The following is a 13,331-nucleotide window of genomic DNA, read 5'->3' on the forward strand; positions in this document are numbered from 1 at the left end:
CTGACAATGAGAAGTGACCGCTGTCAATTAGGATTGCCCCCGTCAATGACGAATCTCCCCTGTCAATTAGGAGTGCCCCCTTTCATATAGGAGTGCCCCTTGTCAGTTAGGAGCTCCCCCTGTCAAATAGGAGTGGCCCCAGTAAATTAGGAGTGACCCCTGTCAATTCGGAGAGCCCCCTGTCAATGAAGATGTCACCCTGTCAATGAGGAATGCGCCACCGTCAATGAGGAGTGCCCCCCCCCCCCTCGGTGAACGAGTAGTGCCCGCCCCATCAATGATGATTCACCCCATGTCAATGAGGAGTGCCCCCCATCAATGACGAGTGCCGCACCATCCATGAGGAGAGCACAACCATCAATGAGGAGTGCACCCTGTCAATGAGGAGTGCCCCATGTCGATTAAGAGTACCCCCTTGCAATTACGAGTGCCGCCTGTCCATTAGGAGCTCCCACTGTCAATTAGGAGTGCCCCCTGTCAATTAGGAGTGCTCCTTGTCATTTTGGAGTGCCTCCTACCAATTCGTAGTGACGCTGCCAATTAGGAGTGCCCCCTGTCAAATTGGAGTTCCCCCTGTCAATTTGGTGTGCCCCCTATCAAATTGGAGTACCCCCTATCAATTAGCCGTGCGGCCTGGCAATTAGTAGTACCCCCTGCCAATTCGTAGTGCCCGCTGCAAATGAGGCGTAGCCACTGTCAATTAGGAGTTCCCCATGTCGATTGGAGTGCCCCCTGTCAATTGGAGTGCCCCCTGCCAATTGGAGTGCCCCCTGTCAATTCGAGTAACCCCTGTCCATTGGAGTGCCCCCTGTCAATGAGGAGTGCCCCCTGTCAGTGAGCTGTGCCGCCTGTCAATGAGGACTTCACCCTATCAATGAGGATTGCCCCACCGTCAATGACGAATGCCACCCTGTGAATGAGTAGGGCCCCCCCTCCATCTATGACGATTCCCCCCACGTCAATGAGGGCTTGTCCCCCCCCCCCCCCCCGCCAATCAAGTGTGCCCCAAAGTCAATGAGGAGTACCCCAAAATCCATGAGGAGGGCCCCACCAGCAATGCAGAGCGCCCCCTGTCAAGGAGGAGTGGCCCCCGTCACCTAGGAGTTACCCCAGTCAATTTAGAGCGCCCCCTGCCAAAGAGGAGTTCCCCCTGTCAATTAGGAGTGCCCCCTGCCAAAGAGGAAGCCCCTGTCAATGAGGGGTTCCACTTGTCAATGCGGAGAGCCCCACCGCCCATGAGGTGTGCCGAACCGTAAATGAGGAGTGCCCCCTGTCAATGAGGAGAACCCCCTGTCAATGAGGAGTGCCCACTGTCACTTAGGAGTGCCCCCCTTTCAATTTGGAGTGCCCCTTGTCAATTACGAGCTCCCCATATCAATTAGGAGTGCCCCCTGTCAATTAGGAGTGCCCCATGTCAATTAGGAGGGCGCCCTGACAATCAGCAGTGCCCCATGTCAATTAGGAGTGCCCCCTGTCAATTACGAGGCCGCTGTCAATGAGGAGTTCCACTTGTCAATGAGGAGTTCCCCACCGTCAATGAGGAGTGCCCAGCCGTCAAGGAGGAGTGCCCCCTGTCAAGGAGGAGTGCCCCCTGTCAAGGAGGAGTGCCCCCTGTCAATGAGGAGTGCCCACTGTCCATGACGAGTGGCCCTGTCAATTAGGAGTACCCCCTGTCAATTAGGAGTGCCCCCTTCCAATTTGGAGTGTCCCTTATCAATTACGAGCCCCCCATGTCAATTAGGAGTGCCCAATGTCAATTAGGAGTGCCACATGTCAATTAGGAGTGCCCGCTGTCAATTTGGATGGTCCCCTGTCAACGAGGAGTGCCCCCTGTCAATGGGGAGTGTCCCCTGTCAATGTGGAGTGCCCCCTGTTAATGAGGAGTCTCCCCTGTCAATGAGCAATGCCCACTGTCAATTAGTTCTGCCCCCTGTCAATTAGGATAGCGTCTTGTCAATTAGGAGCTTCCCCTGTCAATTAGGACTGGCCCCGGGCAATGAAGACTTCACCCTGTCAATTCGGAGTGGCCCCAGTAAATGAGGAGTGCCCCCTGTCAATTAGGAGAGCCCCCTGTCAATGAAGACTTCACCCTGTCAATGAGGAGTGCCCCACCGTCAATGAGGAGTGCCCCCTGTCAATGAGGTGCGCCCGCTGTCCATGAGGAGTGGGCCTGTCAATTAGGAGTGCACGCTGTCAATTAGGAGTGCCCCCTGTCAATGAGGAGTGCCCCCTGTCAATGAGGAGTGTCCCCTGTCAATGAGGAGTGGCACCCGTCACCTAGGAGTGACCCTGTCAATTAGGAGTGCCCCCTGCCAAAGAGGTGGCTTCGGTAAATGAGGAGTTTCACTTGTCAATGAGGAGAGCACCCCGTCAATGAGGAGTGCCCAAACGTCAATGAGGAGTGCCCAAACGTCAATGAGGAGTGCCCGCTCTCATTGAGGAGTTGCCCTGTCAATTATGAGTGCCCCTGTGAATAAGGAGTGCCCCCCTTTCAATTAGCAGTGCCCCTAATCAATTACGAGCTCCCGCTGTCAATTAGGAGAGCCCCCTGTCAATGAAGACTTCACCCTGTCAATGAGGATTGCCCCACCGTCAATGAGGAGTCCCCCCCCCCCCATGATTGATTAGTGCCCGCCCCGTCAATAAGGATTCCCCCACGTCAGTGAGGATTGCCCCACCGTCAATGAGGTGTGCCGCACCATCCATGAGGAGAGCCTCACCATCAACGCGGAGTACCCCTGACAATGAGGAGTGACCCCTTTCAATGAGGAGTGCACCCTGTCAATAAGGAGTGCCCCCGTCGATTAGGAGTACTCCCTGTCAATTAGCAGTGCCCCCTGCCAATTAAGAGTACCCCCTTGCAATTAGGAGTGCTGCTTGTTAGTAAGGAGCTCCCACTGTCAGTTAGAAGTGCCCCCTATCAATTAGGAGTGCTCCCTGTCATTTTGGAGTGCCCCCTGCCAATTGAGAGTGAAGCTGCCAATTAGGAGTGCCCCCTGTCCATTTGGAGTTCCCCCTGTCAATATGGCCTCCCCCTATCAAATTGGAGTGCCCCCTGTCAATTAGCAGTGCCCCCTGGCAATTAGTAATACCCCCTGCCAATGAGTAGCGCCCGCAGCCATTTAGGAGGAGCCCCTGTCAATTAGGGTTCCCCCATTTCGATTGGCTTACACCCTGTCAATTGGACTGCCCCCTGTCAATTGGAGTCCCATTTGCCGATTGGAGTGCCGAATGACAATTGCAGTGCCCCCTGTCTACTGGAGTGCCCCCTGTCAATGAGGAGTGCCCCATGTAATTGAGGAGTGCCCAGCCGTCAATGAGGAGTGCCCCCTGTCAATGAGGACTGCCCCCTGTCAATGAGGAGTGCCCGCTGTCCATGAGGAGTGGCCCTGTCAATTAGGAGTGCTCCTTGTCATTTTGGAGTGCCTCCTGCCAATTCGGAGTGAAGCTGCCAATTAGGAGTGCCCCCTGTCAAATTGGAGTTCCCCCTGTCAATTTGGTGTGCCCCCTATCAAATTGGAGTACCCCCTGTCAATTAGCAGTGCGGCCTGGCAATTAGTAGTACCCCCTGCCAATTCGTAGTGCCCGCTGCAAATGAGGCGTAGCCACTGTCAATTAGCAGTTCCCCATGTCGATTGGAGTGCCCACTGTCAATTGGAGTGCCCCCTGCCAATTGGAGTGCCCCCTGCCAATTCGAGTAAGCCCTGTCCATTGGAGTGCCCCCTGTCAATGAGGAGTGCCCCCTGTCAGTGAGGTGTACCGCCTGTCAATGAGGACTTCACCCTGTCAATGAGGATTGCCCCACCGTCAAAGACGAGTGCCACCCTGTGAATGAGTAGTGCCCCCCCCTCCATCTATGACGATTTCCCCCGCCTCAATGAGGGCTTGTCCGCCCCCCCCCCCCGCCAATCAGGTGTGCCCCAACGTCAATGAGGAGTACCCCAAAATCCATGAGGAGGGCCCCACCAGCAATGCGGAGTGCCCCCTGTCAAGGAGGAGTGGCCTCCGTCAATTGGGAGTTACCCCTGTCAATTTGGAGTGCCCCCTGCCAAAGAGGAGTTCCCCCTGTCAATTAGGAGTGTCCCCTGCCAAAGAGGAAGCCCCTATCAATGAGGAGTTCCACTTTTCAATGCGGAGAGCCCCACTTGTCAATTAGGAGTACCCCCCTTTCAATTAGGAGTGCCCCTTGTCAATTACGAGCTCCCCATATCAATGAGGAGTTCCCCCTCTCAATTAGGAGTGCCCCGTGTCAATTCGGAGGGCCCCCTTACAATCAGCAGTGCCCCATGTCAATTAGGAGTGCCCCCTGTCAATTAGGAGGCCGCTGTCAATGAGGAGTTCCACTTGTCAATGAGGAGTCCCCCACCGTCAATGAGGAGTGCCCAGCCGTCAATGAGAAGTGCCCCCTGTCAATGAGGAGTGCCCCCTGTCAATGAGGAGTGCCCACTGTCCATGACGAGTGGCCCTGTCAATTAGGAGTACCCCCTGTCAATTAGGAGTGCCCCCTTCCAATTTGGAGTGTCCCTTATCAATTACGAGCTCCCCATGTCAATTAGGAGTGCCCAATGTCAATTAGGAGTGCCACATGTCAATTCGGAGTGCCCGCTGTCAATTGGGAGTGTCCCCTGTCAATGAGGAGTGCCCCCTGTCAATGGGATGTGTCCCCTGTCAATGAGGAGTGCCCCCTGTCAATGAGGAGTGCCCACTGTCCATGACGAGTGGCCCTGTCAATTAGGAGTACCCCCTGTCAATTAGGAGTGCCCCCTTCCAATTTGGAGTGTACCTTATCAATTACGAGCTCCCCATGTCAATTAGGAGTGCCCCATGACAATTAGGAGTGCCCGCTGTCAATTGGGAGTGTCCCCTGTCACTGAGGAGTGTAACCCTGTCAATGGGGAGTGTCCCCTGTCAATGAGGAGTGCCCCCTGTTAATGAGGAGTCTCCCCTGTCAATGAGCAATGCCCACTGTCAATTAGTTCTGCCCCCTGTCAATTAGGAGAGCGTCTTGTCAATTAGGAGCTCCCCCTGTCAATTAGGACTGGCCCCGGTCAATGCAGACTTCACCCTGTCAATTCGGAGTGGCCCCAGTAAATGAGGAGTGCCCCCTGTCAATTAGGAGAGCCCCCTGTCAATGAAGACTTCACCCTGTCAATGAGGAGTGCCCCACCGTCAATGAGGAGTGCCCCCTGTCAATGAGGTGTGTCTGCTGTCCATGAGGAGTGGGCCTGTCAATTAGGAGTGCCCGCTGTCAATTAGGAGTGCCCCCTGTCAATGAGGAGTGCCCCCTGTCAATGAGGAGTGTCCCCTGTCAATGAGGAGTGGCACCCGTCACCTAGGAGTGACCCTGTCAATTAGGAGTGGCACCTTTCAAAGAGGAGTGCCCCCTGTTAATGAGGAGTGGCACCCGTCACCTAGGAGTGACCCCTGTCAATTAGGAGTGCCCCCTGCCAAAGAGGTGGCTTCGGTAAATGAGGAGTTTCACTTGTCAATGAGGAGAGCACCCCGTCAATGAGGAGTGCCCAACCGTCAATGAGGAGTGCCCGCTGTCATTGAGGAGTTGCCCTGTCAATTATGAGGGCCCCCTGTGAATAAGGAGTGCCGCCCTTTCAATTAGCAGTGCCCCTAATCAATTACGAGCTCCCGCTGTCAATTAGGAGAGCCCCCTGTCAATGAAGACTTCACCCTGTCAATGAGGATTGCCCCACCGTCAATGAGGAGTGCCCCCCCATGATTGAATAGTGCCCGCCCCGTCAATAAGGATTCCCAAACGTCAATGAGGAGTGCCCCACCGTCAATGAGGTGTGCCGCACCATCCATGAGGAGAGCCTCACCATCAATGCGGAGTACCCCTGACAATGAGGAGTGCCCCCTTTCAATGAGGAGTGCACCCTGTCAATAAGGAGTGCCCCCTGTCGATTAGGAGTACTCCCTGTCAATTAGCAGTGCCCCCTGCCAATTAAGAGTACCCCCTTGCAATTAGGAGTGCTGCTTGTTAGTTAGGAGCTCCCACTGTCAGTTAGAAGTGCCCCCTGTCAATTAGGAGTGCTCCCTGTAATTTTGGAGTGCCCCCTGCCAATTCAGAGTGAAGCTGCCAATTAGGAGTGCCCCCTGTCAATTTGGAGTTCCCCCTGTCAATTTGGCTTCCCCCTATCAAATTTTAGTATCCCCTGTCAATTAGCAGTGCCCCCTGGCAATTAGTAATACCCCCTGCCAATTAGTAGTGCCCGCAGCCATTTAGGAGGAGCCCCTGTCAATTAGGATTCCCCCATGTCAATTGGATTACACCCTGTCAATTGGACTGCCCCCTGTCAATTGGAGTCCCATTTGCCGATTGGAGTGCCGAATGACAATTGCAGTGCCCCCTGTCTACTGGAGTGCCCCCTGTCAATGAGTAGTGCCCCATGTAAATGAGGAGTGCCCAGCCGTCAATGAGGAGTGCCCCCTGTCAATGAGGAGTGCCCCCTGTCAATGAGGAGTGCCCGCTGTCCATGAGGAGTGGCCCTGTCAATTAGGAGTGCTCCTTGTCATTTTGGAGTGCCTCCTGCCAATTCGGAGTGAAGCTGCCAATTAGGAGTGCCCCCTGTCAAAGTGGAGTTCCCCCTGTCAATTTGGTGTGCCCCCTATCAAATTGGAGTACCCCCTGTCAATTAGCAGTGCGGCCTGGCAATTAGTAGTACCCCCTGCCAATTCGTAGTGCCCGCTGCAAATGAGGCGTAGCCACTGTCAATTAGGAGTTCCCCATGTCGATTGGAGTGCCCCCTGTCAATTGGAGTGCCCCCTGCCAATTGGAGTGCCCCCTGTCAATTCGAGTAACCCCTGTCCATTGGAGTGCCCCCTGTCAATGAGGAGTGTGCCCCCTGTCAGTGAGCTGTGCCGCCTGTCAATGAGGACTTCACCCTGTCAATGAGGATTGCCCCACCGTCAATGACGAGTGCCACCCTGTGAATGAGTAGTGCCCCCTCCTCCATCTATGACGATTCCCCCCACGTCAATGAGGGCTTGTCCCCCCCCCCCCCCGCCAATCAGGTGTGCCCCAACGTCAATGAGGAGTTCCCCAAAATCCATGAGGAGGGCCCCACCAGCAATGCGGAGTGCCCCCTGTCAAGGAGGAGTGGCCTCCGTCACCTAGGAGGTACCCCTGTTAATTTGGAGTGCCCCCTGCCAAAGAGGAGTTCCCCCCGTCAATTAGGAGTGTCCCCTGCCAAAGAGGAAGCCCCTGTCAATGAGGAGTTCCACTTGTCAATGCGGAGAGCCCCACCGCCCATGAGGTGTGCCGAACCGTAAATGAGGAGTGCCCCCTGTCAATGAGGAGAGCCCCCTGTCAATGAGGAGTGCCCACTGTCAATGAGGAGTGGCCCTGTCAAGTAGGAGTGCCCCCTGTCACTTAGGAGTGCCCCCCTTTCAATTTGGAGTGTCCCTTGTCAATTACGAGCTCCCCATATCAATTAGGAGTGCCCCCTGTCAATTAGGAGTGCCCCATGTCAATTAGGAGGGCGCCCTGACAATCAGCAGTGCCCCATGTCAATTAGGAGTGCCCCCTGTCAATTAGGAGTCCGCTGTCAATGAGGAGTTCCACTTGTCAATGAGGAGCTCCCCACCGTCAATGAGGAGTGCCCAGCCGTCAATGAGGAGTGCCCCCTGTCAAGGAGGAGTGCCCACGTCAATGAGGAGTGCCCACTGTCCATGACGAGTGGCCCTGTCAATTAGGATTACCCCCTGTCAATTAGGAGTGCCCCCTTCCAATTTGGAGTGTCCCTTATCAATTACGAGCTCCCCATGTGAATTAGGAGTGCCCAATGTCAATTAGGAGTGCCACATGTCAATTAGGAGTGCCCGCTGTCAATTTGGATGGTCCCCTGTCAACGAGGAGTGCCCCCTGTCAATGGGGAGTGTCCCCTGTCAATGAGGAGTGCCCCCTGTTAATGAGGAGTCTCCCCTGTCAATGAGCAATGCCCACTGTCAATTAGTTCTGCCCCCTGTCAATTAGGAGAGCGTCTTGTCAATTAGGAGCTCCCCCTGTCAATTAGGACTGGCCCCGGGCAATGAAGACTTCACCCTGTCAATTCGGAGTGGCCCCAGTAAATGAGGAGTGCTCTCTGTCAATTAGGAGAGCCCCCTGTCAATGAAGACTTCACCCTGTCAATGAGGAGTGCCCCACCGTCAATGAGGAGTGCCCCCTGTCAATGAGGTGTGCCCGCTGTCCATGAGGAGTGGGCCTGTCAATTAGGAGTGTCCGCTGTCCATTAGGAGTGCCCCCTGTCAATGAGGAGTGCCCCCTGTCAATGAGGAGTGTCCCCTGTCAATGAGGAGTGGCACCCGTCACCTAGGAGTGACCCTGTCAATTAGGAGTGCCCCCTGCCAAAGAGGTGATTCGGTTAATGAGGAGTTTCACTTGTCAATGAGGAGAGCACCCCGTCAATGAGGAGTGCCCAAACGTCAATGAGGAGTGCCCGCTCTCATTGAGGAGTTGCCCTGTCAATAATGAGTGCCCCCTGTGAATAAGGAGTGCCCCCCTTTCAATTAGCAGTGCCCCTAATCAATTACGAGCTCCCGCTGTCAATTAGGAGAGCCCCCTGTCAATGAAGACTTCACCCTGTCAATGAGGATTGCCCCACCGCCAATGAGGAGTCCCCCCCCCCATGATTGATTAGTGCCCGCCCCGTCAATAAGGATTCCCCCACGTCAGTGAGGAGTGCCCCACCGTCAATGAGGTGTGCCGCACCATCCATGAGGAGAGCCTCACCATCAATGCGGAGTACCCCTGACAATGAGGAGTGACCCCTTTCAATGAGGAGTGCACCCTGTCAATAAGGAGTGCCCCCGTCGATTAGGAGTACTCCCTGTCAATTAGCAGTGCCCCCTGCCAATTAAGAGTACCCCCTTGCAATTAGGAGTGCTGCTTGTTAGTAAGGAGCTCCCACTGTCAGTTAGAAGTGCCCCCTGTCAATTAGGAGTGCTCCCTGTCATTTTGGAGTGCCCCCTGCCAATTCAGAGTGAAGCTGCCAATTAGGTGTGCCCCCTGTCCATTTGGAGTTCCCGCTGTCAATTTGGCCTCCCCCTATCAAATTGGAGTATCCCCTGTCAATTAGCAGTGCCCCCTGGCAATTAGTAATACCCTCTGCCAATTAGTAGCGCCCGCAGCCATTTAGGAGGAGCCCCTGTCAATTAGGGTTCCCCCATTTCAATTGGCTTACACCCTGTCAATTGGACTGCCCCCTGTCAATTGGAGTCCCATTTGCCGATTGGAGTGCCAAATGACAATTGCAGTGCCCCCTGTCTACTGGAGTGCCCCCTGTCAATGAGAAGTGCCCCATGTAAATGAGGAGTGCCCAGCCGTCAATGAGGAGTGCCCCCTGTCAATGAGGACTGCCCCCTGTCAATGAGGAGTGCCCGCTGTCCATGAGGAGTGGCCCTGTCAATTAGGAGTGCTCCTTGTCATTTTGGAGTGCCTCCTGCCAATTCGGAGTGAAGCTGCCAATTAGGAGTGCCCCCTGTCAAATTGGAGTTCCCCCTGTCAATTTGGTGTGCCCCCTATCAAATTGGAGTACCCCCTGTCAATTAGCAGTGCGGCCTGGCAATTAGTAGTACCCCCTGCCAATTCGTAGTGCCCGCTGCAAATGAGGCGTAGCCACTGTCAATTAGGAGTTCCCCATGTCGATTGGAGTGTCCACTGTCAATTGGAGTGCCCCCTGCCAATTGGAGTGCCCCCTGCCAATTCGAGTAAGCCCTGTCCATTGGAGTGCCCCCTGTCAATGTGGAGTGCCCCCTGTCAGTGAGGTGTACCGCCTGTCAATGAGGACTTCACCCTGTCAATGAGGATTGCCCCACCGTCAAAGACGAGTGCCACCCTGTGAGTGAGTAGTGCCCCCCCCCCTCCATCTATGACGATTTCCCCCACGTCAATGAGGGCTTGTCCGCCCCCCCCGCCCCCCCGCCAATCAGGTGTGCCCCAACGTCAATGAGGAGTACCCCAAAATCCATGAGGAGGGCCCCACCAGCAATGCGGAGTGCCCCCTGTCAAGGAGGAGTGGCCTCCGTCAACTAGGAGTTACCCCAGTCAATTTGGAGTGCCCCCTGCCAAAGAGGAGTTACCCCTGTCAATTAGGAGTGTCCCCTGCCAAAGAGGAAGCCCCTATCAATGAGGAGTTCCACTTTTCAATGCGGAGAGCCCCACTTGTCAATTAGGAGTACCCCCTTTCAATTAGGAGTGCCCCTTGTCAATTACGAGCTACCCATATCAATGAGGAGTTCCCTCTGTCAATTAGGAGTGCCCCGTGTCAATTCGGAGTGCCCCCTTACAATCAGCAGTGCCCCATGTCAATTAGGAGTGCCCCCTGTCAATTAGGAGGCCGCTGTCAATGAGGAGTTCCACTTGTCAATGAGGAGTTCCCCACCGTCAATGAGGAGTGCCCAGCCGTCAATGAGGAGTGCCCCCTGTCAAGGAGGAGTGCCCCCTGTCAATGAGGAGTGCCCACTGTCCATGACGAGTGGCCCTGTCAATTAGGAGTACCCCCTGTCACTTAGCAGTGCCCCCCTTTCAATTAGGTGTGCCCCATGTCAATTACGAGCTCCCCATATCAATTAGGAGTGCCCCCTGACAATTAGGAGTGCCCCCTTTCAATTAGGAGTGCCCCATGTCAGTTAGGAGTGCCCCCTGACAATCAGCAGTGCCCCATGTCAATTAGGAGTGCCCCCTGTCAATTAGGAGGCCGCTGTCAATGAGGAGTTCCACTTGTCAATGCGGAGAGCCCCACCGTCCATGACGTGTGCCCAGCCGTCAATGAGGAGTGCCCCCTGTCAAGGAGGAGTGCCCCCTGTCAATGAGGAGGGCCCACTGTCCATGACGAGTGGCCCTGTCAATTAGGAGTACCCCCTGTCAATTAGGAGTGCCCCCTTTCAATTTGGAGTGTCCCTTATCAATTACGAGCTCCCCATGTCAATTAGGAGTGCCCAATGTCAATTAGGAGTGCCACATGTCAATTAGGAGTGCCCGCTGTCAATTTGGATGGTCCCCTGTCAACGAGGAGTGCCCCCTGTCAATGGGGAGTGTCCCCTGTCAATGAGGAGTGCCCCCTGTTAATGAGGAGTCTCCCCTGTCAATGAGCAATGCCCACTGACAATTAGTTCTGCCCCCTGTCAATTAGGAGAGCGTCTTGTCAATTAGGAGCTCCCCCTGTCAATTAGGACTGGCCCCGGGCAATGAAGACTTCACCCTGTCAATTCGGAGTGGCCCCAGTAAATGAGGAGTGCCCCCTGTCAATTAGGAGAGCCCCCTGTCAATGAAGACTTCACCCTGTCAATGAGGAGTGCCCCACCGTCAATGAGGAGTGCCCCCTGTCAATGAGGTGTGCCCGCTGTCCATGAGGAGTGGGCCTGTCAATTAGGAGTGCCCGCTGTCAATTAGGAGTGTCCCCTGTCAATGAGGGGTGCCCCCTGTCAATGAGGAGTGTCCCCTGTCAATGAGGAGTGGCACTCGTCACCTAGGAGTGACCCTGTCAATTAGGAGTGCCCCCTGCCAAAGAGGTGGCTTCGGTAAATGAGGAGTTTCACTTGTCAATGAGGAGAGCACCCCGTCAATGAGGAGTGCCCAAACGTCAATGAGGAGTGCCCGCTATCATTGAGGAGTTGCCCTGTCAATTATGAGTGCCCCCTGTGAATAAGGAGTGACCCCCTTTCAATTAGCAGTGCCCCTAATCAATTACGAGCTCCCGCTGTCAATTAGGAGAGCCCCCTGTCAATGAAGACTTCACCCTGTCAATGAGGATTGCCCCACCGTCAATGAGGAGTGCCCCCCCACATGATTGATTAGTGCCCGCCCCGTCAAAAAGGATTCCCCCACGTCAGTGAGGAGTGCCCCACCGTCAATGAGGTGTGCCGCACCGTCAATGAAGAGTGCCCCCCCCGTTAATGACGAGTGCCCCCACCGTCAATGGGGAGTGCCCCCTGTCAATGAGGAGTGCCCCGTGTCAATGAAGAGTGCCCCCCCCCCGTCAATGAGGAGTGCCCCACCGTCAATGAAGAGTGCCCCCCCCCCCCGTTAATGACGAGTGCCCCCACCGTCAATGGGGAGTGCCCCCTGTCAATGAGGAGTGCCCCCGTCACCTGTGAGTGATCCCTGTCAATTAGGAGTGACCCCCTGTCAATTAGGAGTGCCCCCATGCCAATTGGACGGGCCCTGGCAATGAGGAATTCCCCTTGTCAATGAGGAATGCCCCCACCCCCGTCAATGAGGAGTGCCCCCCCGTCATTGAGGAGTGCCCCACCGTCAATGAGGAATGCCCCACCGTCAATAAGGGGTATCCCACCGTCAATGTACAGTGCCCCATATAAATTAGGAGTGTCCCCAGTCAATTCGGACTGCCCGCTGTCAATTAGCTGTGCACCCTGTCAATGAGGAGTGCCCGCTGCCAATTAGGAGTGCACCCTGTCATGAAGAGGGCACCCTGTCAATGAGGAGTGCCCCATGTCAAAAGGAGTCCCCCATGTCATTTAGGAGTCCCCCATGTCAATTGGAGTGCACCCTGTCAATTGGAGTGCCCCCTGTCGATTGGGGTGCACCTCCCCCCTTCAATTGGAGTGCCCCCTGTCAATGCGGAGTGCCCCCTGACAATGAGAAGTGCCCCCTGTCAATTAGGATTGCCCCCGTCAATTACGAGTCTCCCCTGTAAATTAGGAGTGCCCACTTTCATGTAGGAGTGCCCCTTGTCAGTTAGGAGCTCCCTCTGTCAATTAGGAGTGGCCCCAGTAAATTCGGAGAGTCCCTTGTCAATGAAGACTTCACCCTGTCAATGAGGAGTGCCCCTCCTTCCCCTCCCCGTCCCCCCGCCGTGAATGAGTAGTGCCCGCCCCATCAATGATGATTCACCCCATGTCAATTAGGAGTGCCCCCCCGCAAATGAGGAGTGCCCCACGGTCAATGAGAAGTGCCGCACCATCCATGAGGAGAGCCCCACCATCAATGCGGAGTGCCACTGTCAATGAGGAGTGCCCCCTGTCGATTAAGAGTACCGCCTTGCAATTAGGAGTGCCGCTTGCCAGTTAGGAGCTCCCACTGTAAGTTAGGAGTGCCCCCCTGTCAATTAGGAGTGCACCCTGTAAATGAGGAATGCCCGCTGCCAATTAGGAGTGCCCCCTGTCAATTTGGAGTCCCCCATGTCAATTGGAGTGCACCCTGTCAATTGGAGTGCCCTGTGTGGATTGGCGTGCCCCTGTCAATTGGTTTCCCCCCGCCCACGCCCCCCCCCCCGTCAATTAGAGTGCCCCCTGTCAATGCGGAGTGCCCCCTGACAATGAGAAGTGACCGCTGTCAATTAGGATTGCCCCCGTCAATG

The sequence above is a fragment of the Mustelus asterias genome, assembly GCF_964213995.1.
Source record: "Mustelus asterias chromosome 26 unlocalized genomic scaffold, sMusAst1.hap1.1 SUPER_26_unloc_15, whole genome shotgun sequence".
NCBI lineage: Eukaryota > Metazoa > Chordata > Chondrichthyes > Carcharhiniformes > Triakidae > Mustelus > Mustelus asterias.